Raw genomic sequence first — 26,299 nt, forward strand, 5'->3', positions numbered from 1 at the left:
GACTGTCAGCTGCCGTACAGAAAATCATGCCAAAAGACTGAAAAATGTAATTTGGAACTGCAGGTGTGTCTTCTGTGGGTGTTGACTTTCAGGTATATGTTGGGTTTTGTTGCAAACCATGTAGGACATGATTATAGTGGTAATTTGTTATCTGGCATGAGATCCTCTACAAAGGAAGATGTTGCTATATGTGATGCATACTTCATTCAAATACCTATATATATTTGTTCCTTTTATATTATTATTAGCATTTTCCTACCACCTTTATAATGACTTTAACCCAAGGTGGTGAAAAGCAAGAACAATCTGGACTTTCACCCTGGCTGTAGGCCCCCAATTCAAGTATGTATCCTGCTTATTTTTGAACGAGAAGGCCGGCCATCTTCTGGCACAAATTGGGAGATGGCCGGCCTTCTCCTAAAGCCGGCCAAATCGGTATAATCGAAAGCCAATTTTGGCCGGCTTCAACTGCTTTCCGTCGTGGAGCCGGCGAAAGTGCAAGGGGGCATGTCGGCAGTGTACCGAAGGCAGGACGGGGGCGTGGTTAAGAAATGGCTGGCTTAGGCTGATAATGGAAAAAAGAAAGCCGGCCCTGATGAGCATTTGGCCGACTTTACTCGGTTCCTTTTTGCTCACGACCAAGTCTCAAAAAGGTGCCCAAACTGACCAGATGACCACCGAAGGAAATGGGGGATCACCTCCCCTTACTCCCCCAGTGGTCACCAATCCCCTTCCCACCCAAAAAAACAAATAAAAAACATTTTTGCCAGCCTCTATGCCAGTCTCAAATGTCATACCCAGCTCCATCACAGCATTATGCAGGTCCCTGGAGTAGTTTTTAGTGGGTGCAGTGCACTTCAGGCAGGTGGACCCAGGCCCATCCCCCCTACCTGTTCAACTTGTGGTGGTAAATGGGAGCCCTCCAAAAAAAAAACCCAAACCTACTGTACCCACATGTAGGTGCCCCCTTCATCCTTAAGGGCTATGGTAGTGGTGTACAGTTGTGGGTAGTGGGTTTTGGGCAGGATTTGGGGGGGCTCAGCACACAAGGTAAGGGAGCTATGTACCTGGGATCATTTTGTGAAGTCCACTGCAGTGCCCCCTAGGGTGCCCAGTTGGTGTCCTGGCATGTGAGGGGGACCAGTGCACTACAAATGCTGGGTCCTCCCATGACCAAATGCCTTGGATTTGGCCGGGTTTGAGATGGCGGCCATCTGTAACACCGGCGATCTCTAAGAGATATGGCCGGTCCCGACCGTATTATCGAAATGAAAGATGGCCGGCCATATTTTTTCGATAATACAGTCGGGTACGCCGCTTGATGGGGCCGGCGTTAGAGATGGCCGCCCTTATAGATGGCCGGCCCCGTTCGATTATGGCCCTCTATATCATCTACTTTTATTTTCTTCACACATCCATCCATCCATATCTAATGTTGAAGATGTCATGTTGTGAAGGAGCAATATGTTTGTGTGGCAATCATTCTCTATAATGATATGGAGAGAGCTGCTGCTTGTTGGTGCACTCAAACAGCTACTATCCTTATCATCCCTGCATTCAAGGGCAATGTTTGGTGCTGTCCTACAGACTTCACAATAGTTACTTCCATATGTATCTCTGAGGAATGAGATGTTGGCATAGATATACAATAGTAGTAATATCATGTCATCCCTCATTGCAGATAAAACCAAGAGGCAGACCTTTTAAGAAATGCAGTCTTTATTAGCAAATTCACAGCTCCCAGGAATTTGCTAATAAAGACTGCATTTCTTAACAAGGTCTGCCTCTTCCATGTTGGATTTGGCAGACCACCATGACCTGCCTTGTTGCTTTTTGATCCCTTGTTGCAGACCACATATGGCTACAATTGTGTAAACATTCCATGCAACAGAGCTTCTAGCTCAGCCATGAAATGTATTGAATGGCCAATGATGTCCTCCACTGTATGTTTTCTGGATGGGGATTGCAAGTTGCTCATCTTCAATGTTAAGTTTCCCATCCGCCCAACATAGCAACTCTCTGAGGAAAACAGATGAAGAATATAGTTGTCAGGAAGGAGCAAAACTTCTCTACAGAGGAGAGTGAGCTCCTGGCAATATCATGCATCTTCCACCACAGGCAGCTATTTCAGAGGTGCAGAAGGCTCCCACCATATGCTACAGCCAGGCAGATGTGGAGATACATAAGGAGTATTAGCAATGCATGCAATACCCATCCCCATGTGTTGGAAAAAATTCAGGCACAATAATAACATGAAGACACAGATGAACAAGCATACACTGGTGCAGGATAGCCCAGAACTTGGAGATTAGGGATGGAGAAGGACATTTGGCAAATGGCAGGTCATAAATAGGACTGGGGGTTATCTGGGTGCTCAATATGAGTTTCTGAGTGTGTGCACACTGTAATAACCAGCAAGATGACTTTCAAAGCAAGAAGTGCACTACAGTACCCCAAACACATGCTGATATGCAGAGATTAGAATACCTACCCTACCCTCAGAGAAAGCTGCTAAAGCAGCAGAAAAGCCTATCCATCAGTTTTCTGGTTGGAGAAGGAGTTTTGATGAAGGCCAGTTTCGCTGCCTTACCAAGCAATATGTTCTAGAACCAAAGCATGGCTGAGAGGGGAAAGAGTGTCTCTATGCACCCTGGGAAAAAGCCTTCAACCAGAGAGAGGGACAGAAGCCTGAGGCCATTTTCCCTGAACAGCCTATTGAAGAAGCAATGACTGAAGAGCCTGGTGATCATTCATTATCTGAATCTGAGTACGTGGACTGCACTGAGGCAGGAGCTCTAGTGGAAACATCAGTTGTGGAGATTTGAAAGGAATAAACTGAAACCAAGTGGTGGATAAAGACGTATTTGTTATGACAACTAGAGGGCAGGGGGTAGTGCTTAATAAGTGAGAAAATCTATCCCAAGGGGAGATGCTATCAGAGGGATCTCAAATGTACTCCAATTAATAATGATTGAGAAGAGCATAAAGTGTTCTATCAGAGTAAAAACAGCAGAGACTATATTTCTGGGTATGTTGAGGAGAATGGCAGAGCTCTGAGAAGCCTGTACTGAGCTGGGCATCCAATCATTGAACTGCATTTTTCTATTAGCTTATTTGCATATGCCTTAGGGTATCACCCTCTTCTCTGTTGCATATGTGTGTATGTTATTCAAGTCCTTAGTTTATAAGTATTTTCAAGAGTGATCCAGACTGGAATAGACATTACAGACTAAATCAAGTTTCATTTATAAATGCACAGCATGTGTGTGTGTGTGACGTTCTAATTTATGAACACCCTGAGCGAAAAGGGTAGCAAAAATCAAGATCTTGCAGGGTCAGACGTGGATTTTCAAGCTAGACCCAATTGGGTCATCCATGGTGGAGAAATCACCATTTATTCCAGAGTGCCAAGGAGACCTAGGAGACCGCTGGATGGATTCTTTCAATTGATGAAGAACCCTAAACTACTACAACAAACAGCAGAACAGCTAAGTTTGTGACATGGCAGACCAAGGCAGACAATGATGGCTATCAGAGCACACACTTTACTCTCCTCAAATCAGCAACAATGCAGTGAGTTCCAGGAGACAATCCTGCTTATAATCGAAATAGAAAAATGCCTATATTGTGACCCAAATCGGGAGATAGACGTTTATCTCACAAAAACGAATAAAGCGGTATAATCGAAAGCCGAATTTGGACGTTTTCAACTGCACTCCGTCGCGGATGTGGACAAAGTTGATGGGGGCATGTCGAAGGCGTGGTGAAGGCAGAACTGGGGTGTGGTTATCGGCCGATCAGAGATGGGCGCCTTTTGCCGATAATGGAAAAAAAATATGCGTTTTTAGCGAGAATTTAGGGCACTTTTCCTGGACCCTGTTTTTCCACGAATAAGGCCCCAAAAAGTGCCCTAAATGACCAGATGACCACTGGAGGGAATCGGGGATGACCTCCCCTGACTCTCCCAGTGGTCACAAACCCCCTCCCACCACAAAATATGCCATTTCACAACTTTTTATTTTCACCCTCAAACGTCATACCCACCTCCCTGGCAGCAGTATGCAGGTCACTGGAGCAGTTATTAGGGGGTGCAGTGGACTTCAGGCAGGTGGACCCAGGCCCATCCCCCCCCCACCTGTTACACTTGTGCTGGTAAATGGGAGCCCACCACACCGCCCCCAAACCCACTGTACCCATATGTAGGTGCCCCCCTTCACCCCTTAGGGCTATAGTAATGGTGTAGACTTGTGGGCAGTGGGTTTTGAGGTGGATTTGGGGGGCTCAACACCCAAGGGAAGGGTGCTATGCACCTGGGAGCTGTTTTACCTTTTTTTTTTTTTTTTTTGTAAAAGTTCCCCCTAGGGTGCCCGGTTGGTGTCCTGGCATGTGAGGGGGACCAGTGCACTATGAATCCTGGCCCCTCTCACGAATAAATGTCTTGGAGTTATTCATTTTTGAGCTGGGCGCTTTCGGTTTCCATTATCGCTGAAACACAAAAACGCCCAGCTCAAAAAAAAAGATAAACGTCCATATTTTTCGAAAATACGGTTCGGTCCGCCCCTTCATGGACCCGTTCTCGGAGATAAACGCCCATGGAGATAGACGTTTCCGTTCGATTATGCCCCTCAATGCCTTTTCGTTCTTTCTTATAGCTGATCTAGATACTGACATCTATATTTTTTGGCCTGAACATCACCACACTGAACATATTCACGCATAGATATCCCACTCATAGCAGTGCCCTGCTCATGTCCCCATACACTTCTTTCATGGAGCTTCATACCTCATTGTTGATTTAAAATCACATTTACATCTTCCCAGTTCTAAAATGACACTTTGGACATTTCTGCAACATGGATGGACATTTGAGGGTATGTGGATGTCCATATCACAAATAGTACTTCTGAAATTACCTCCTCAGTGCATAAATGTGAGGGGACATTCACTTGGCCAGAGCATTGGAGGGGCATATCCAGTGCTTCCACTTCCCATGCTATTCACAAAATAATGTAAGTTAGGCACACCCTTACCAAATTTATATGCCCAAGCTCCCTCAGATCTATGGATGATATAACTGTGGATTCCTAGATTTTAGGTATGCTCCCCTTTTCTAGGTTGTGTTAGTATTCTATTGTGGAATCTGGGCACCCAGATGCCATTGTAGAATAGGCTCTCACTGTGTAGCATTGGGGTACCTAAAATGAGATGCCCAATTACAGAATAACCGCCTTAGGGTATCACCCTCCTCTCTGTTGCTTTTGTTGTTTTATGATGATGATGATGATGATGATGAAACTTTCAACAAACACAGAAGAAAAAAAGGACCCTCGCACAGGTCAATACAACCAGGCAAACACAGTGAAGGTGACACCAAAGATGATGCACAACAAAGCATACTATGGACTCATAGAGTTCATATCAGAAGCATTATTCAAAGTGTATAATGGACTCGACATGAACCGTGTTTTGCCCACAGAGGCCTGCTTCAGAAGTCCCTGTGAAATGTAAATGAATGGCTTCTCAGAGCTCTACAGGTTTTGAAGGCAATAACCTAGTCTCAGTGTGTTACTTTCAGGAGCGCCTACGTCCAAAGTCGCAGCAAACATATTGGTGACTCTTGTTTGTAGAGTTAAACATCTGTTAAGCCAAAGAAATCAGCTTTATCATAGTGCATTCAATACAGTAGACCATGCTACATTATTGACTAGATTAAATGAGTTTGGGATTTCAAGTTCTTAGCTGGTTGGAAGGTTTTCTTAAGAAAAGACATTACTATGTTTGGAAAAACAATTCTATTTCATTCATCTGGAATCCTAATTTTGGGGTCCCTCAGGATTCTCCCATTCATCCATATTATGTATTACTCTTATGAGCTAATTAGGCTCGTTGTTAACTTGTTCACAATTTTTATGGCTTTTCTATGTGAATAATATATTTATTTTGATTCCTATGTCACAGGATTTCTCTCATTCTAAGATTGTAATTTGGGTTAGTTTGAAATGGTTGAGGATTGGACTTAATACATCAAAACAACAATTTTATATTTTATGGCTGTTCCATCTTCTATTACATTGAAATCTGGAGACTCAATTAAGACAGAAACCTCCTCTAAAGTTTTTAGTTTCATGTTGAATAGTCGGTTGACTTTAGAGACTTGAGTAGGCAATCTGAGCAAAAAATATTTTTTTAAATTAAGACAACTTCAAACTATTCAATCCTTTTTGGTTCCTGAGCATTTTCAGTTAGTTGTTCAAGCATTTGTTATATATTAATGCAATTATTGCAATTCTTTATATAAAGGGCTTTCATCTAAGCTCCAGCACAGCTGCTAAGTTGATTTTTGGTCAGGAAAAGTTTGATCGGACTACTCTGCTGCTCATTGAACTGCATTGGCTGCATGTTCGAGCTAGGATTGAGTTTAAAATTGCCTGCTTGGTTTTTCCAGTTTTATATGGTCTTTGTTCCCTCTCTCACATCAAGCTTTTAACCTTCCCTTCACATTTGTATTCTACATTGATTTTAGGATTTCCAAGTGTTAAAGACATTCCTACCTGCAGACAAACTCGCCAAATACTTCAAAGAAAAAATTGTAAACCTATGCAACACGCTACCTCAAAAAATCACTGGCATCGAAAACTTCGAGTGTCTGGACCCAACCCCAGGTGAATACCCAGCGGACAGGCTCTGGACTAACTTCACTCCCCTCAGTGCTAAAACAGTCAATCAAGTGCTTAACAGATTCTCTAAGACTCACTGTAAGTTGGATACCTGCCCCAGTTACCTATTCAAATCCGCTCCCCACCGCTTCATAGAAGACCTCACATCCCACTTAAACTACATGCTCCAACATGGTCTCTTCCCTAAGGAAAACGACAACATCCTACTCACACCAATACCAAAAAATACCAAGAAAAAAACAGACGATATCACCAACTACCGCCAGTAGCCTCAATCCCACTGGTAGTCAAACTGATGGAAAGCATGGTAACCAAACAACTCACAGATTACACAAACAAATTCACAATACTACATGAATCACAATCAGGATTCCGCTCCAACCACTGCACTGAAACAGTACTAATCACCCTATTAGCCAAATTCAAACAAGAATTTGCAACAGGCAAAAGTGTACTTCTCCTACAATTTGGCATGTCTAGTGCATTCGGCATGGTGAACCACAACATACTATTAAACATCCTAGAATACTTCGGGATTGGTGGAAGTATACTTAAGTGGATCAAGGGCTTCCTAAAGACCAGAACATATCAAGTGAAATCGAAATCGACCATATCAGCACCATGGATAGCAGACTGTGGAGTACCTCAAGGATCGCCACTATCACCGCCCCTCTTCAACCTAATGATGACCCCACTAGCCAAGTCTCTATCCAGTCAAGGCCTTAACCCTTTCATATACGCTGATGATGTCACATTGTACATCCCATGCAAAAATGATCTAACAGAAATCACCAAAGAAATCAAACTCAGCTTAAACATCATGAACTCATGGGCGAATGCTTTTCAACTAAAACTTAACACAGAAAAAACCTACTGCCTTATCCTCTCATCCCAATATAATACAGCCAAACCCATCAACATAACTACCCCAGACTACACCCTCCCTATCTCAGACAACCTGAAAATTCTCAGAGTAACAATCGACCGAAACCTCACACTAGAGAGCCAAGCAAAAGCTACATCAAAGAAAATGTTTCATTCAATGTGGAAGCTCAAACGGGTGAAACCTTTCTTCCCGAGGGAAATATTTCGTAACCTGGTGCAATCCATGGTACTAAGCCATCTAGACTACTGTAACAGAATATATGCAGGATGTAAAGAACAAATCATTAAAAAACTACAAACTGCACAAAATACAGCAGCCAGGCTTATATTCGGAACAAATAGATTCGAAAGCGCCAAACCTCTACAAGAAAAACTACACTGGCTCCCAATCAAAGAACGTATCGCGTTCAAAATCTGCACCTTGGTTCATAAAATCATCTATGGCAATGCTCCAGGATACATGACAGACCTACCAAACAGAAACACAACAAGATCAGCACAAACATACCTACAGTGGTGGAAATAAGTATTTGATCCCTTGCTGATTTTGTAAGTTTGCCCACTGACAAAGACATGAGCAGCCCATAATTGAAGGGTAGGTTATTGGTAACAGTGGGAGATAGCACATCACAAATTAAATCCGGAAAATCACATTGTGGAAAGTATATGAATTTATTTGCATTCTGCAGAGGGAAATAAGTATTTGATCCCCCACCAACCAGTAAGAGATCTGGCCCCTACAGACCAGGTAGATGCTCCAAATCAACTCGTTACCTGCATGACAGACAGCTGTCGGCAATGGTCACCTGTATGAAAGACACCTGTCTACAGACTCAGTGAATCAGTCAGACTCTAACCTCTACAAAATGGCCAAGAGCAAGGAGCTGTCTAAGGATGTCAGGGACAAGATCATACACCTGCACAAGGCTGGAATGGGCTACAAAACCATCAGTAAGACGCTGGGCGAGAAGGAGACAACTGTTGGTGCCATAGTAAGAAAATGGAAGAAGTACAAAATGACTGTCAATCGACAAAGATCTGGGGCTCCACGCAAAATCTCACCTCGTGGGGTATCCTTGATCATGAGGAAGGTTAGAAATCAGCCTACAACTACAAGGGGGGAACTTGTCAATGATCTCAAGGCAGCTGGGACCACTGTCACCACGAAAACCATTGGTAACACATTACGACATAATGGATTGCAATCCTGCAGTGCCCGCAAGGTCCCCCTGCTCCGGAAGGCACATGTGATGGCCCGTCTGAAGTTTGCCAGTGAACACCTGGATGATGCCGAGAGTGATTGGGAGAAGGTGCTGTGGTCAGATGAGACAAAAATTGAGCTCTTTGGCATGAACTCAACTTGCCGTGTTTGGAGGAAGAGAAATGCTGCCTATGACCCAAAGAACACCGTCCCCACTGTCAAGCATGGAGGTGGAAATGTTATGTTTTGGGGGTGTTTCTCTGCTAAGGGCACAGGACTACTTCACCGCATCAATGGGAGAATGGATGGGGCCATGTACCGTACAATTCTGAGTGACAACCTCCTTCCCTCCGCCAGGGCCTTAAAAATGGGTCGTGGCTGGGTCTTCCAGCACGACAATGACCCAAAACATACAGCCAAGGCAACAAAGGAGTGGCTCAGGAAGAAGCACATTAGGGTCATGGAGTGGCCTAGCCAGTCACCAGACCTTAATCCCATTGAAAACTTATGGAGGGAGCTGAAGCTGCGAGTTGCCAAGCGACAGCCCAGAACTCTTAATGATTTAGAGATGATCTGCAAAGAGGAGTGGACCAAAATTCCTCCTGACATGTGTGCAAACCTCATCATCAACTACAGAAGACGTCTGACCGCTGTGCTTGCCAACAAGGGTTTTGCCACCAAGTATTAGGTCTTGTTTGCCAGAGGGATTAAATACTTATTTCCCTCTGCAGAATGCAAATAAATTCATATACTTTCCACAATGTGATTTTCCGGATTTAATTTGTGATGTGCTATCTCTCACTGTTACCAATAACCTACCCTTCAATTATGGGCTGCTCATGTCTTTGTCAGTGGGCAAACTTACAAAATCAGCAAGGGATCAAATACTTATTTCCACCACTGTAAATCTCCACCACCCAAGCTGCAAAGGACTCAAATACAAATCAACCTATGCATCCAGCTTCTCTTATTTAAGCACGCAACTATGGAACGCACTACCAATCGCTGTGAAAACAACATATGACCACCTAAATTTCCGGAAACTCCTAAAGACTTACCTATTCGAAAAGGCATACCCTAACGATCCAACCTAAATGCCTTAACCCTGCAACATAACAAGATATAAGTTCGTACTGGACATAACCTGACCCTTCTTCCTTATAACCCCCAATGTGCCTCTCACACTTGATCATTACCCTGCCATTAACCTAACTTTGTATTTGTTCATACCGGTATTGGCGATCGCCTCTACTGTACAATGTAATCCACATTGAGCCTGCAAATAGGTGGGAATATGTGGGATACAAATGTAACAAATAAATAAATAAAATAAAAAAATCAATTTAAGGGTCTTTTTGACGGTTCATTTATGTATCAATCTAGTAAAATTTGGAGTGATATTCCTATTCAGATAAGAACATTGTGTGACTATTGGCCTTTTTATAAGGCCTTGACGATCTTTTTAGTTTGTATATATTTTAGGTGCCCTTTTACTAAGAGGCAGTAAGCACTAACGCATGCATACCGCTTGCTGAAAAGACACTACTGCGGGAAACACTCAGGCATTCTATGGTAGTACTTGGATCACCGCACACCAATCCCACACTATAAAATATCAATTTTTTTTTTTAGCGAGGGAGTCATGTATGGAGGAAGATATAAGTGGGATATAAATACAGAAAATAGAATAGAATTAGTATGATTGATAATAATCTACTATAATAAAACTCACCCTCAACGTTCTGAAGACAACGTTCTGAAGTCACTCAGTCACTCACTGAAGGGTTCATGGATTCATGGTGGTGAAGCCAAAACACTGACCATGTCTCTCTGCCCCGCCCTCGCATGACGGACCAATCAGAAAAAACACCCTCAACATTCTGAAACACAAAGGACCATCACAACACCGTTCCCAGGCAACACTAGGCAACGTAAGACGGACCAATCAGAGGAAACTACGTGACAATAAGGGAGGAGCATTCCCCAGCAGAATGGCTCATTATCTGTGCAGCACGGAGAGCACAGAACCACCGCTGGAACGAGAGAAGAATATTCCTGCTGTGGGTATGTGCAAAAATAGACCGGGGGGGGGGGGGGTGATTTTTAAATGCCTAATGCCAGTACTGAAGAGTGCCAGAGGGCCCATAGCACAGACTATATTTGGGATCGCTTGACATGGAGTCAGAGGAGCCGGAAAACAACGTGCCCGTCACCATCTGGGATGTGGGCGAACAGGACAAGCTGCGGCCCAGCAGGAAGGATTACCCGCGACCCAGCCAGCAGCAAACAGCGACCAAGGAAGGGGGAGGAGTACTCCTTCCCTGCCTAGGAATCGCTGGAGACTGGCTGCCAAACTAACGAAACAACCGCACACCGACACACCACCTCCATCATTCGAAAGGCATCCACTCTTTCTTCAACAGAAATGCAAACTAATAATACAAAACAAACAAAGAATACATGGTTTCTCAGGCAGCTGCAGGTACCTCCCCACCCCCTTCCTCTTCCCCTTTTGCCGAAGCGGCCAAGGACGTGCCCAACCATCCCCAGCCTCAGGCAAGCTGTCTCCCACCTCGGGGATTCCCCGAGCACCCAGAAAAAGACAGCGCTGATTCCTGCAGCGCATAAATGTTCCAGCATTCCCCTGCAGCTGGCCTGAAATGGACCAAACATACCGGATCACCCCCCCCCCCCCGACGGCCCGAGACCGTGCTCTTGTCCCTTCTGCCAACTTAAAACAACCATCCCCATCCTCAGGCAAGCCGTCACCCACCTCCAGGATGCCCAGAACCCCAGCCCAATGGAAAAAGATGGTGCTGCTTCCAACAGCACATTTCTCTTCCAGCATTCCCCTACAGCAGCCCTGAAACGGCCAAAAAATACCAACAGACAAAGAACGTGCTCCTCTACCTTCTGCCCATCTAAAACAACACTGCTGCCTCAGCACAACACAAAAAAAAAAAAAACATGGAAAAAAAAACACTCAACAAAGGCTGACCCCCCTACAACCACATTTACATTTCACCAACAGAAAGACCCCCTCCACAAACCTCCTTGACAGACAAAACCACACACACACAATACCACAGAAACACACCCTCAAAGCCACACACCAATCCAACCCACTTTGCCAGCACAGTACAGCACATCCCCCAACCCCCAAGCAAAAAAAAAAAACAAAAACAAAAAAAGACACACATCAACAACCTGCACACACACCGCACCCTCACACACTCACTCACACACACACACACAAAATAACTCTGTGACACATACACACACACCAAAAAAAAACCACATGCTAGCGCCCGTTTCATTGGTTTCGGAAACGGGCCTTTTTTACTAGTAATAATAATAATAGGCTTTTTCCCCTCTCAGCAGCACTGCAAACAGCATGCTGTACAGAAAACAATGGGTGGACAAGTTGTTAGAATAATATCTTGACACCCAGTCAACCTACGTTCCACTTTTGCTTTTGCCTTTATAGCAGAATTCAAAATATGAGCTTCATTAGTAGGCAAACAACAGATCCTAATCCTTCTGCAAAAATATCATTAGGAATGGAGGGGCTAGATGCACGCTGATTATTCAAAACTAGAGGGTAGAGGCCCTATATTTTCCCAGATCTTGCCTGGTTCAGATCCTATCTATCAGACAGGCAACAATCCATAACGTTTGGCAGCAACTCATCACCACCATGGACACTGACCTGCGAGGTACCACGAGGATCAATACTGTCACCTATTCTGTTCAATATCTACCTCAAGCCACTAGCTCAGCTGATTCGGTCAATGAAACTCAGTTCTACATCTATGCGGATGATATGCAGCTACTCATACCCACTGAACCTGACTTATCCACAGCCTTGAATAAACTGAATTCAAGAATGGGCTAAACACAACAAACTTTGCCTGAACCCAAGTAAAACTGAGCTTCTCTGGGTCCCTAACACAAGTGGATACATACCTCACATCAAAATCCTTTTGGGAAGTACGGACTACCCCTCAAATCACAAGTCAGGAACCTTGGAATACAGTTAGATTCAACACTTACTCTGGTTCGCCAAATATAAGCAACCTTCAAGAGCTGCTTCTACTATTTGTGACAGCTATGCTGCCTCTCTCCTTACATCGAGAAGGTAAATCTTATCCCAGTTGTGCATGCCATGATAACATCAAGACTGGATTACTGCAACGCACTATACAATGGTCTGACTACAAAGGGCCTGCACCAGCTCCAGTTTATTCAGAATGTAGCAGCAAGACTCATAGAAGGTTGCAAGCGACATGACCACATCACACCATTTTTGCAAAAGCTTCATTGGCTAAAAGTACAATACAGGGCTAAATTTTAAACATTATGTCTGATCTTCAAGGCTCTCAAAGGAAATGGCCCTGAGTACTTGAAGAATAGGATTATCCTTTACACACCGCCAAGGACACTAAGGTCTGTTCAAGGACTATCACTAACCACATCTTCTCTAAAAGACATTACACAGTGTGATACTCGCAAGCGAACCTTCTCCGGAGTAGCCCCCATACTCTAGAATGTACTGTCTGAAAGTCTCCACTTAACACAAGACTATCTCTACTTCAAGAAGCAGGTGAAAGCTTGACTCTTCAACCAGGTCTTTAATGGAAGAAATAACTAACTTGTTAGTCTCACTCACACAAACAAGGAGTGACATGGGCTGCACATACTGTAGCAGGACATGTTTATCCAGTCCTACTCTAGCTGAGATAATGTTAAACCATCTCTGACCTCATGTGCAACTTTCTTTAATCACCTTACATTCTAACTCTTCTTATTCTCTTACCTACCTATCTATATGTTCCATCTTTGCTTTACCCTTCACTATCAATTAAAATGTTCTATTACATATTGTGTTGACATTGTAAGTAGTATGCTATGCCATACTTTTTATTGTTTGAATATTTTTATTGCTGTAATTGCCTATTGCTCATGTTTGATCTATTCTTACTGTACACTGCCTTGAGTGAATTCCTTCAAAAAGGCGGTAAATAAATCCTAATAAATAAATTAAATAAATAAATCTTCAGTCAATCACGGTCAAAGGCAGTTCTGTCTGAGATTAAGCTGCACACGGTATGCTTGAAATTTCCCCACATTTCAGATTTAAAAAGGTCCAAATTGAATCTGTGAAGTAAATGTATTAATATGTTGTTCCTTCCATACATGTTGTTAGCCACATAGAGCCTGCTATATTGGGAATATGTGGGATACAAATGTTCTAAATAAATAAATAAAAAGCTTTTATGACTTTTTAGACAGCTCATATCTACCTATAATTTTAGACTAAATATGCATAGGGGTTGGGTTCATATATGGATGAACATTTTTGAAAGGATATCCAACTCAAAATATGGATGTCCACTTCTCATCGATTTCATAACAGGATCTGCCCATATACAGCCTGTTGTAAAAATACATGAGAAATGGACAGTCAGCATGAACATCCATTTTGCAAACTGAAATGTCCAAAGTATGAACAGGGCAAAACAAGGGATGTGAAAGTCTTTGTGGCAGCAGCGGTACACCCATATTTGAAAATGGCCACATAGCTGACCATATAGAGGAATAGCCAACTGGCTAGAGCATCTGGGAGTGAACCAGGACAAAGAACAGAGGTTGCAGGCTCAAACCTCACTGTAGCTGTTTGTAATTTTTGTTTTTTTAATTGTGAGCCCCTCCATGACAGAAAAATACCTACTGTGACTTCCCTTAATCCATCCAGTGGATAATTGCTCAATCAAAACACCTTGGACCATATGACTGTGCCCAGTACTAGATCTTGTTGGACATGGATGTCCCTTCCCCTTCTACAATCGGAGTTGGATGGCCATTGTCACGAAATGCCTAGCCACCCACCTGGGTTACCCCATGGCCACTTAGAAGGTCTATCCCCCAGCACAGCTGAGGTCCACCTGCACCTGCCACCTGTGTTCTACACTAGCACCCTCCTACCACTGACTGGGTGAGTCTCCTGCTCTCAAATTATTCCAGTGATTTCTAGGTTTCTGGGACCATACTCCCAGTGGTCCCACAGTTCCCAGAAAACACTCACAGAACCAACACACAAACCACCAAGATTCTTTATCAGTCCAAAGAGGCAATGAACTGAAATTTGTTTATTATCTTAAAAATTGAACAATGAACAAAAAATGTGCAATCAGCAACCAATAACAGGTAACTGAAATATGGATCAATTATACCACTAACTAAACATTTGTTTACTTTCTAGAAAGTACCTGAGAAGATCAGGACACATAATTCACTGAGCCTCAGCAAAGAAATCTGTCTCTCTTTTCTCCCTGGCTAAGACTGGAACAAAAGCCAGCACTCTCCAAATGAAAATGGGCCCCTGGGCCAATCAGAGCCCAGAACAAGAAAACTTCAAAAATATACTGCTTCTTGTTTCCTGTCTGTGCCAAACCAAAAAGAGAACAGTCGTTTTTTTCCTCCACAACAGCTTACAATAAAGAACCACCACCTACTGGCCAAATAGAAGAAACATACTTCAAGACATAATTAATGCAGGAAAATATCCAATAGATTTTACAGGCTTAAAACACACTGTTTCTTCACATCCATATTTTGGTGCCTTCCAAAATACACTAGACAATGTCCCTGCCATTTGGATGTACTGTAGTTTTAGACATCCATATCCTGGTTTTATAAAACTGGGATTTGGACGTCCATAAGGATGTCCAAATGCTGGCTTTCAACTGTCCAAAACACAAAGTTTCTAAAATAACCACCAAAGAGGGGCATAATTGAAAGGGACGCCCAAGTTTTGCTGAGGACGTCCTCTCAAAACGTCCCGGTGGAGGGGTGGGAAAACCCGTATTATCGAAACAAGATGGACGTCCATCTTTCGTTTCGATAATACAGTTGGGGACGCCCAAATCTTCAAATTTAGGTCGTCCTTAGAAATGGTCGTCCCCAGACTTGCTCGTTTCTGATTTTCGGCAATAATGGAAACCAAGGACGCCCATCTCAGAAATAACCAAATGCAAGCCATGGGAGGAGCCAGCATTCATAGTGCACTGGTCCCCCTGACATGCCAGGACACCAACCGGGCAACCTAGTGGGCACTGCAGTGGACTTCATAAATTGCTCCCAGGTACATAGCTCACTTACCTTGTGTGCTGAGCCCCCCAAAACCCACTACCAACAACTGTACATCACTACCATAGCCCTTACGGGTGAAGGGGGCACCTACATGTGGGTACAGTGGGTTTCTGGTGGGTTTTGGAGGGCTCACATTTACCACCACAAGTATAACAGGTAGGGCGTGATGGGCCTGGGTCCGCCTGCCTGAAGTGCACTGCACTCACTAAAACTGCTCCAGGGACCTGCATATTGCTGTGATGGACCAGAGTATGACATTTGAGGCTGGCATAGAGGCTGGAACAAAATATTTTGAAAGATGTTTTTTGAGGGTGGAAGGGGGTTAGTGACCACTGGGGGAGTAAGGGGAGGTGATCCCCGATTCTATCCGGTGGTCATCTGGTCAGTTCGGGCACCTTTTTGTGGCTTGGTCGTAAGAAAAACTGGACCATTTAAAGTCATCCAAGTGCTCATCAGGGACACCCTTTTTTTTTATTATGGGTCGAGGATGCCCATGTGTTAGGCTTGCCCAAGTCCCACCTTCGCTACGCCTCAGGCACGCCCCCGTGAACTTTGGCCGTCCCCGCGACGGAAAGCAGTTGGCGATGCCCAAAATCGGCTTTCGATTATGCCGATTTGGGTGACCGTGTGAGAAGGACACCCATCTTCAAATTTGTGTGGAAAGATGGGCGAACTTCTCTTTCAAAAATGAGCCTGACAGTGTTCTTATCCATCTTATTCACTGTTGTATAGAAAATAATGCACCATGCCAGATTCACATTTACTTACAATTTATGCTGACTCTGATTAGTGCTTTTAAATTGCAGTGTGAGGAGTGTAAACCTCTCATACAGCACACTGACACTGAGCTTGTAACAGCAGCTAACTGTATATAATGGGGATCCTCACCTGGAACATTTTTCTTGCTCTCTGAACAACCAATGCTGTTAAAAGTCTCCAGATAGTCTGTATTTCATGCTTCCATGCTAGTTCAGAAAGGGTGATGACATTTCATCTGAAATGTCTTGAGGATTGACAGCTGCAAGACCCTGTCACAGAACAGAATTGGAGTATTTTGTGCCTGAATCCTAAGGGCTCTGATTCTGCTGTACAGCTGGACTCAGTTGCTGTCTTCACATGGTCTAACATGACAAGCGGCTGCACAGCAATCCAACAGGCAGAGGATTCTTTTCTTCCTACGATGTATGGCTCAGTTCCCAGAACAGAAAAGGGAAGCGAGAAAAAGTAATCTTTCTCCAGCTACTGTAATCTCTTGAATTTAGATCAATCTCAGAAAGTTTCAAAATGGGGAAAGCCTGTGGTACATGCATATATATTTTTTTTCTTTTGTAAAATCTAAGAATGAATTGAATAGAGAAGGTGTGGAATTATATAAAGGACTTTCAAATTAGAATTAAGATTTCCAGGTCAGGATATCTCAAATTCTGCTAGTATTTTGGAACAGGATCTGTTGACATAGAGCCTGTTCTAAAATATAAGAAGACATGGTTGTTTATGCCCTGGTTATGTGCAGCATGAACATCCACCTTAGAAAAATACATTTCTAAATTGTCAGTGAGTCAAAACGGGCACATGAATGTTTATGTGCCTCAACATAAGAGTTTATCTTAGCTATTTTAGCAACATAAGGGCCCTATATTCAACTGGTGGCAGGCAGTGTTTTTGCTGTCCAGTGCCAGCGTTAAACCTGGATGTTCAATGCCGGGCCATTTCCAGTGACCGGCTTGAATACCTATGTTTATTTTTTCCACGGCTAAAAAGTTAACTGGCTGTACAGATATTCAGCGCTAACCGGTTAACTTTTTAGCGGTTAAAGATTGGACAGCTATGTCCTATTTGGCCCTACACTTATCCAGTTAGGCGCTGAATATCAGCACCTTACCAGGTAAGTCGCACAATATAACCAGTTGTGCACTTGGCGCTAACTGGCAATATTCAGCAGAGATAATCGATTATCTCCCGCTGAATATCAGTGGTTGGGTGCTGATATGCTATTTAACTGGTCAGCAGCTGTATCTAGTTAGTTAAATAGCTTTGAATATTGGGGGGATAAATGTTTATATTTCCTGAAGCTGGTATAATTTGTCAGTTTAGTTTTCAGGAGGGGGGAGGAAACATCAAATATTAGGGATTATCTTCCCTAAACCCCTCAATAGGAGCACTTTTCTGGAACCTAGACATCCTAGATAGTAGGTGTAAATCCCAAAATCAATCTGTCAGGACATAGACATTCATTCCCCTTCTGAAATGGGGAAAAATGTTCATTTTTAGGCCCACCCTAATCCCTCACAAACCACACCCAAAATAGTCCCTCTTGCCATTTACACATTTTTCAGTTTAAATATATATAAATATATAATCCAGGAGTCATATATATATATATATATATATATATATATATATATATATCTCCTGGATTTGTAAAATCATATATTAACATAGTAGATGATGGCAGATAAAGACCTTTACGTTCCATTCAGTCTGCCCAACAAGATATTTATGAGCTACTTTATATGCATACCTAATCTTGATTTGTCCTTGCCATTTTCAGAGCACAGACTGTAGAAGTCTGCCCAGCACTAGCTTTGCTTCCCAATTACCGGTGTTGCCACCCAATCTCCACTAAATTTCCGTGGATCCATTCCTTCTGAACAGGATTCCTTTGTGTTTATCCCAAGCATTTTTTAATTCAGTTACCGTTTTCATCTCTAACACCTCCCACAGGAGAGCATTCCAAGGCAGTTGCTGTTGAAGCTTGGAAGGAGGAGGAAGTGTTGCCAGAGGCTCTGCAGGCTTCCAGGGGGAAGGGAGTGAGGCCTAGCCCCTTCCCCAGAAATGAGGAAGGTCCCTGGGGAGCGGTCCTCAGGCAAGGCCCAGGATATGGGGCCTCCTGGGGCCCAGGACCAGAAGGCCTGGAAGAACGGTTCCCTCTCTGTTAAAGCCGCAGAGAGGAGGGAGAAGAGCCCGGTAGACCGGAGAGAACAGCAGCCCGAGGGCAGAAGCCAGTCCGGTACCCCCCTCACTGGCCTACAACATCCAGAAGGTGAGAGGGGGGGAGAGCTGGTGAAGGCCCAAGAAGGGAGTTTGCCGGGCAGAGAGAAGGTGGAGGAGATGGATACCTGTCAGGAGAGTCAGCCTGAATCTGAGGAGACAGGCAGTGAGGACAGCGTGTCCTCGGAAGAGGAAGATTTTTGGGAGAGAATCCAGGACCCAGAGGACCCGGCTAGTGGTTTGATTAAAGTGGTTAGGAGAATCAAGGCCGTGGAGAAAGAGGTGGTGGATCTGGGTAAACGTATCAAGATGGCTAAAACCATGATTAAAGTAGCTCCAGCAACACACAAGAACCTATATGAAAAGGAAGAAACACGTCTAAAAAAAATGCTTGGGAAGAAAGAACAGCTGCTTGGGGTTTTAAAAAAAGGCCCTGGGAACCCTTTGCGCGAGATTTATGTGAACAAGGAAAGAATGGCTTCTGGTTCTCTCGCTGGAGGCCAGGGAAGTAAACGATCAGACCCCACAGCAGAACGGAGAGGGAAGAAGACAGAGGGTTCAGTTCCTGGGTCCCTGCATTCTTCAGTGCCAGAACTGACCGGGAGCGGTACACAAGCCACATTAAAGTATATGCAGTACCTGGCAAGCCAGCCCGGTCCTCTTCCAGAGACAGCAGAGCTCAGGGACGTCAGGGCTGGTCTGGATCAGACTTCTCAGACACAGAGACCTGTGGAGGAAAATACAGAAGCGAGAGAGTTTCAGAGACAATCATTCCAGATACTAGACACAGGGTCAGGCGCTACAGGGGAGAGCCTGTTGTCTAATGCAGTTCTGGTTGAGCCGATGCAGAAGAAAGAGGGCGGTGTACCCGGAATTGAGCAGTGGGCTGCAAGCAAGGACAAGCGGTTGCAGCCACAGGTGGTTCTTTTTCCACTGGAGGCATCGGTTTCGGGAGGTCAGCAACCTACAAGCGCAGTGCCATTACTAGCGCAGCAGGTCCGCCCACGAGGATCGAAGGGGCAGGACGTCATAACTGATCGAGAGACGGCTGATTTGCAGTGTGCAGAGGGCAGTTCGCAGCTGCAAGGGACATCACAGACAGCCGGTGGAACATCGGAGGCGAGCCAGAAGGCTGTAGCGCTAAGGGGGACAGAGGCTAATTTTCAGCAAGGAGCGGAGAGACGATACGTGGAGCTTCCGGGTTCGAGGAAGCTCTGCCCACTCACAGCAGATGAGAGGGCAGGTTTGCCCAATCGGGGCGCAGGAGGAGGGAGTTTGCACGGGTTCGACAACGGGACCGGAGCAGAGCCATCAGAGAGAAAGGAGTCAAGGCACCCAGAAGGCTGTGAGAAAGAAGGGGCAGACAGGGAGATTCTTGCAGCGCCAGCCCCGCAGCAAGTAATGGCCGCAAGGACTGCCGGTAATGCGGTACCAGACTTGGTTCAGCCGGAGGGAGGGCAGGCTGAAGGGGGTTTGTTGCGGGATTCTGGGGCTGCTGAAGGTTTGCAGTGGGAAGGTTCTTTTGGTGTAGATTTGCCTGATGCAGGGGACTCAGGTGTCTGGGCAGCAGGGGATGGAGGTATGTCGGTGGGCCAGCATCAGGGAAGAGGGGGTATGGTTCCTGAGGGGCAGGGAGGCCACAGAGTAAAAGGAAGGGGGGGAGGCAGGGGGGAGGGGCAGCGGGAGGGGGGAGATGACATCATTACGGGTACGGGGGGGCAGGAGGTGGGGGGGAGTAGGGAAGACAGTAAGGCTGAGGGGCAGCAAGGGAGGGGGGCGGAGTTGGAGGGTAGGGCTGGCACCAGCTCAGGGGTAGGGGGGCGATGGGGGCAAGGGTCTGTGTCCTTTGCTGCAGTGGTCCAGGGAGGGGGGAGGAGGGAGGGGGGAGGACTTGCGGGGTATGAAGGGACAGGCAGGGGTTTTGGGGGAATGGGGAAAGGGGGTGGGCAGTTACCAAAAAGACGCAATGTGGTTCAGCTTAAATGGATAGGGGACGGAGCAATGCCGTCCCGGGAAAAGGTCTTGAAACAGGTGATGGGGATGGGGTTCATACCTGAGGACTTTTATGCTTGTATACACCCCGTCAACATCCCCGAATATGATGTAAGCTTTATGACCCAGAGGGGGATGGAAATCTTTTGGGAACGGTATGAGGGAGTAAGGGGGAAGGGGGAGTGGCGGGACTTCAGGGTGATTCCGATCAGCAAGCCGGACCTGGTGCAGGTTACCCTACTTGTGCGGAATGAGTCTATCTCAGGGGCAGATCTGGCTTATTGGCTCCAGCGGTATGCGGAGCTGAAGTCACCACTTACTAAGCTACCGGATCCGAGTAGGGTTTGGGCAGGAGGTTGGGGAGCCCAGGTAAAATTAAAACAGGACGGCTATGTCGTTCAGCACATCCCCTCGGCAGCTTTCATCGGCCGTGACAGAATACTGTGTTTTTACAAAGGACAGCCACGACAGTGCTTTAGGTGTGGTTCATTTCGACATTTTAGCATGTCCTGTCCTGTGGTAAAGTGTGGGAGATGTGGGGACACCCAGCACTCCACGGAGGATTGTACCTCGATTCGGTGCAATCTCTGTGGAGGGCTGGGGCATGCATTCCGGAATTGCCCTCGGGCGTCCCATAATGAGTGGGACATGTGGAGGAAGGGGTATGGCGGGGTGGTAGGGGAAGAGGAGGGGGCAGGGCACGGGGTGCTGGGCAGGGAGGAGCTGGTAGGAGAAGGGGAGGGGAGGCAGGAAGGAGCGTCAGGGGAGGAGCAGGAGGGGGATTGGGTGCGAGTTCCACAGAGGAGGAGGAAGTCTAGAAAGGGGGGGACACGGGCGGTAGGCGGGGAGGTGCCACAGCAGGGGGCGAGGGGGGGGAATAGATATCAGGTGTTAGGAGAGGAGGATGGGGGGGCTGAGGGTGAGGAGGGCGAACAGATGGAGGGGACGAGGGTGGAGTTGATGGAGGAGGGAGCAGAGGCAGGGGGGACAGCAGAAGGCAAAAGGAAATATGAAGAGGTTCAGGTGGGAAGTACAGGGAGTCGGAAGAAGGGAGGGGAGGTTCAGGGCAGTAGGGAAGAGGGAGGGGGGAGAGAGGAGGCAGGGGGAGGGGAGGGTGGAAGGGATGGGAGAGGGAAGGGGAGTAAGAGGAAGGCTGAGGGGGTTGTGCAGGGGGCGTGGGCCCAAGTGTATGAGTGGGGGGACAGAGTGGAATTGGAGGAGGTTTTGGAGGACAGGGAGAACCTAGAGGAGGAGTTAGAGGGTGAGGTTGGGGGAAGGGGGAAAGGGAGGGTGAGGGGTAATGAAGTGGGATTGGATAGTACAAAGAAGAAGAAAGGAAGGAAGAAAGGGGGAGGGGAGGTACAGGTGGGACTGGTGGGGGGGGGGAAGGGGATCGGGTGGGGGAGGACGATGGCCGCACGGAAGAGGACCTGTCTCAGGGTGCGAAGAGGGAACATCAGGAGGTTCGGGTACAGAGTATAGGAGGTGTTGAGCAGCTCGGTTACTCTCCATGAGAATGGCGGGACTTGTATTAACATTTGCTACCCTTAATGTGGCCAGTATCTCCTCCCCAAAGGCGCAATGCTTGGCGTATGACAGGTTTGCGCGGGTCCGGGCGGATTGTTTCCTGATACAGGAAACCCGGCTGACGTCTCTGGAAAAGATCAGGCGGGCGAGACGGGCCTGGAGGTGGGGACCCTCGGTGTGGGGGTTGGCGGGGGACAGGTATGGGGGAGTGGGAATTTTATTTAAGACGCACCGGGTGAATATCCAGAGGGTGGTGGAGTTGGGGGTGGGGAGATGTCTAGTGGTAGATGTGATTTGGGAGGGAAGAGCGTTGAGGGTGGTCAACGTGTACGGGCCCCAGAGTAAGAGGGAAAGGGTACTCCTTTTTGGGAAAATTCGGCCCTACCTGTACACCTCACGCCAGGTAGTCTGGGGTGGGGATTTCAACACTATATTGAGGAAAATGGATAGTGGGGAACGGTTAATGCAGGTGAGCTATGATGGGGTGAGACTGGCGAGGATTATGCGGGAGGCGGGGTTGGTTGACGCACATGTGGAGTTTTGTGAGGGGCAGGAGGGGTTCACATTCTTTAGAGGACAGTGCAAGAGCAGAATAGATCGCTTCTTGGTGAGGAAAGGGGTTGGTCTGGGGGGCCCAAAGATTGTGGATGTGGACTTTTCGGACCACCATATGGTTCTCCTTCAGGTGGGGGGAGCGGGAGCACAGAGGCCAGGGAGAGGGTTGTGGAGGCTGAACTTAAAGTGGTTAGGTAACAGGCAGGTGCGGAAGGAATTTCTTGGGTTTTTGGACGACCAGGTTACAGTACAAGGAGCATTTTCATCGATTGGTGGGTGGTGGGACACGGTGGAAAGACGTACACGGGGGGGTTTTTTTGAGGCAGGCGAGAAGGGAGGGTAGGGAAAGGACGAAGCTGGGTCTGGCGGTGAAACAGAAGAGGGATAGATTAATTTCTCAGGGGGGGAGTGAGGTGGAAATAAGGGAACTCCAAGAGCTCCTGGAAAAGGTGCAGTACAATCGTTACACCTCATTGGTGTATGAACGAGATTTCGGGAAGATGGTTAGCCCGGATCCCTTCGCCTGTTGTAGGGAGAGGAGGGACCATAGGGTGGTTGAGGGAGTGCGCGACACACGAGGGATCCTTCAGGATTCCAAGGAGGGGATTTTAGGTGTAGTAGGGGATTACTTTGAAGCATTCCTCTCGGCCCAGCAGATAGATAAAGAGCAGATGGAGAGCTATGTGGAAGGGACCCCAGGGATAGGGGATTGGGGACCCCAGCTCCAGGGCCTTTTGCAACCATGGACTGTGCAGGAGGTGGAAGAAGCCATTGAGGCACTCCACAAGAAGACCTCGCCGGGGCCGGACGGGCTGCCGACCGAGTTTTATCAGGCCTTTAAAGCGCAACTGGGGCCGATCTTGTTGAAGGTATGGGAGGCAGCTCGTTCGGAGGGTTCCCTCCCCAGGTCCCTGACAGAAGCAGCTCTGATTTTGTTGAGCAAAGGGAAAGACTCGTCGCTGCTGGCCAATTGGCGGCCGATAGCGCTGCTCAACACCGATCGGAAGATTTTCGCAAGAATGCTTTTTCAAAGGATGAGGCAGGTGTCTGCGGGATTGTTAGCGGCCTCCCAAGCATGAGGGGTTAAGGGCAGAGGGGTCCTGGAAGCAGCAGCATGGGTACGAGAGGGAGTTGAACACAGTAGGGAGGGTGTGAATGGTCGGTTGGTGGTGACACTTGACCAGGATAAAGCATTTGACAGAGTGCAATGGGATGTCCTGTGGAGAATTCTAGAACACTATGGGTTCCCGAAGGGGTGGGTAGAGCAGCTGCAGCTGCTGTATAGGCAGGCTGGGTGTTTCCCCTTGGTAAATGGGTGGAGGGGGAAGGGGTTTACGGTGGGGGCAGGGGTGCGGCAGGGGTGTCCGCTGAGCCCGCTGTTGTATGCATATGCCATCGACCCTTTTATAAGACGGGTGGAGAAGGGAGGGGCGCAGGGACTGCAAGGTGTGGAGGTAGGGGAAGGTAGTCAGCTGAGGGTCGTGGCATATGCAGACGACGTCACAGTGTGGGTGGCGGACCAAAGGGAGGGAGGAAGACTGCAGGAGCTGATCCAGGATTACTCGCAGGTCACAGCATCGAGGGTCAATTTTCAAAAATCGAATAGCCTGTGGGTTGGGGAAGATCAAGGGCACCAATTTGAGTTGGGTGGTCAGTTTCCAGCGCCAGGGGAGCGGCTCAGGGTTCTGGGGATTTATTTTGACCAGGGGGATTATAGGTTATACAACTGGGATAAGTGTCTCCAAGAAGCCAGGGCACGGGTAGACAGATGGAAGGGGTGGAGAATGTCGATGAGGGAGCGGGTCCAGTTGATAAAGGCTCATCTAATTCCCTTGTTTTTATTTGTTAGCTACATCTGCTTGTTGCCGGAAAGCCGCTATTCAGCCCTATATAGCATGTTTTTCCAGTTGCTCTGGGGAAACAGGATGAACCCAGTGAAGCGTAATGTTACATATCTGCCCAGGAAGGAGGGGGGGGGGGGGGGGGTGGGAATGGTAAACCCGGTCCTGTTCTTCAGTGCGCTGTTCCTGCAGTTTAATTTGGGCAGGGCGGTTGGGCAGGAGCCCCCGGGGTGGGCAAGGAGTGTTCTGCAATGGTGGAGCAGGTACTGGGACCTATGGCAGCAAGGGGAAAGGGTAGTAGCTCTGCGGAAGGGGGCCCCGGGGAGGGTAGGCTATTGCAAGACCCTGGTGAAGCTGGTGAGGGTGTGGGGGGTGTCAGTGGCAGAGGTGAAAGAAGGACAGCGGGGGGTTTGGATGGAGAGGGTTCGATCACAGATGTTTTCAGCGCCCCTAGCGCTGCGGGATGCGCCAGACCCAGTGTTAAAGCAGGGGTTGCGGTTGATTACATCTGACCGGATCCCTGTGAAATACACAGACATTGCGTGGCTGTCCTTTCACGGTAAACTGTATGTGAGAGCCAACTTGAAAGATCGGAAAGTGCAGGACAGGGGATGTCCAAGGGGGGAATGTGCTGGGGTCGAGGAAACAATGGAGCATTTCCTGCAGAAATGCCCATTTTCGGTCCATGTTTCTGACCGGGTTTCCTCTCTGTTGCAGATCCCCAGTTTCCGTCGGTACACCTATGCGGACTGGGTGTACGGTCCATCTGTAAAAGTAGGGCGCTTGGATCCGGAGACACGCTTTCTGATATCAGTGATACTCCGATACTGCCTCTGGATAGCGCGGTGTGGGGTCTCCCCGCACCAGGATGTCCGGTCGGCGGAAAACGTCAGCTGGGATGTGGTGAGGGCAGTGCAGGAAGCGGCAAAGTGGGAAAGGGTGGAGAAGGGGGTGGAGAAATCCGCAAGGTGGTGGAAGCATGTCAGGCTAAAACCACCATGAGGGGCTTTCAGTTGGCTGTTTGCAGGGGTTTTGGGGACTCTGGGGTATTTGGTAGATAAATTTAATGTATTATCATGTGGGGGGAGGGGGGTTTGTATATAGGTAGGTTGCTTGTGTATAGGTAGGATGTTGATGGGGGATGTGAGGGGAGGGTTGGTTGTTTTTTCATGTGTGTAATTTGTTTTTAGTTTTTTTTCAATAAAAAGAGTTCTCCAAGTATCCACCACCCTCTGCATGAAAAAAGTACTTCCTGACATTTTTCCTAAGTCTGCCTCCCTTCAACCTCATATAGTAGATACTAATGCAAGTTTAAGCACATCTAAAACACGAATGGTGCTTCTACAATACGCACATATCTTTGTTGTTTAGAGACTCCTGAGGCAGCAGGCCTTTGTGGCTAAAACACAAATTGTGTCGAGTCCATTAGATATTTGAATAAAAGATTTGAAGGTAACCTTTTCCTGGGATCACTGACA

Source organism: Microcaecilia unicolor, chromosome 1 (genome assembly GCF_901765095.1).
Source record: "Microcaecilia unicolor chromosome 1, aMicUni1.1, whole genome shotgun sequence".
Lineage (NCBI taxonomy): Eukaryota > Metazoa > Chordata > Amphibia > Gymnophiona > Siphonopidae > Microcaecilia > Microcaecilia unicolor.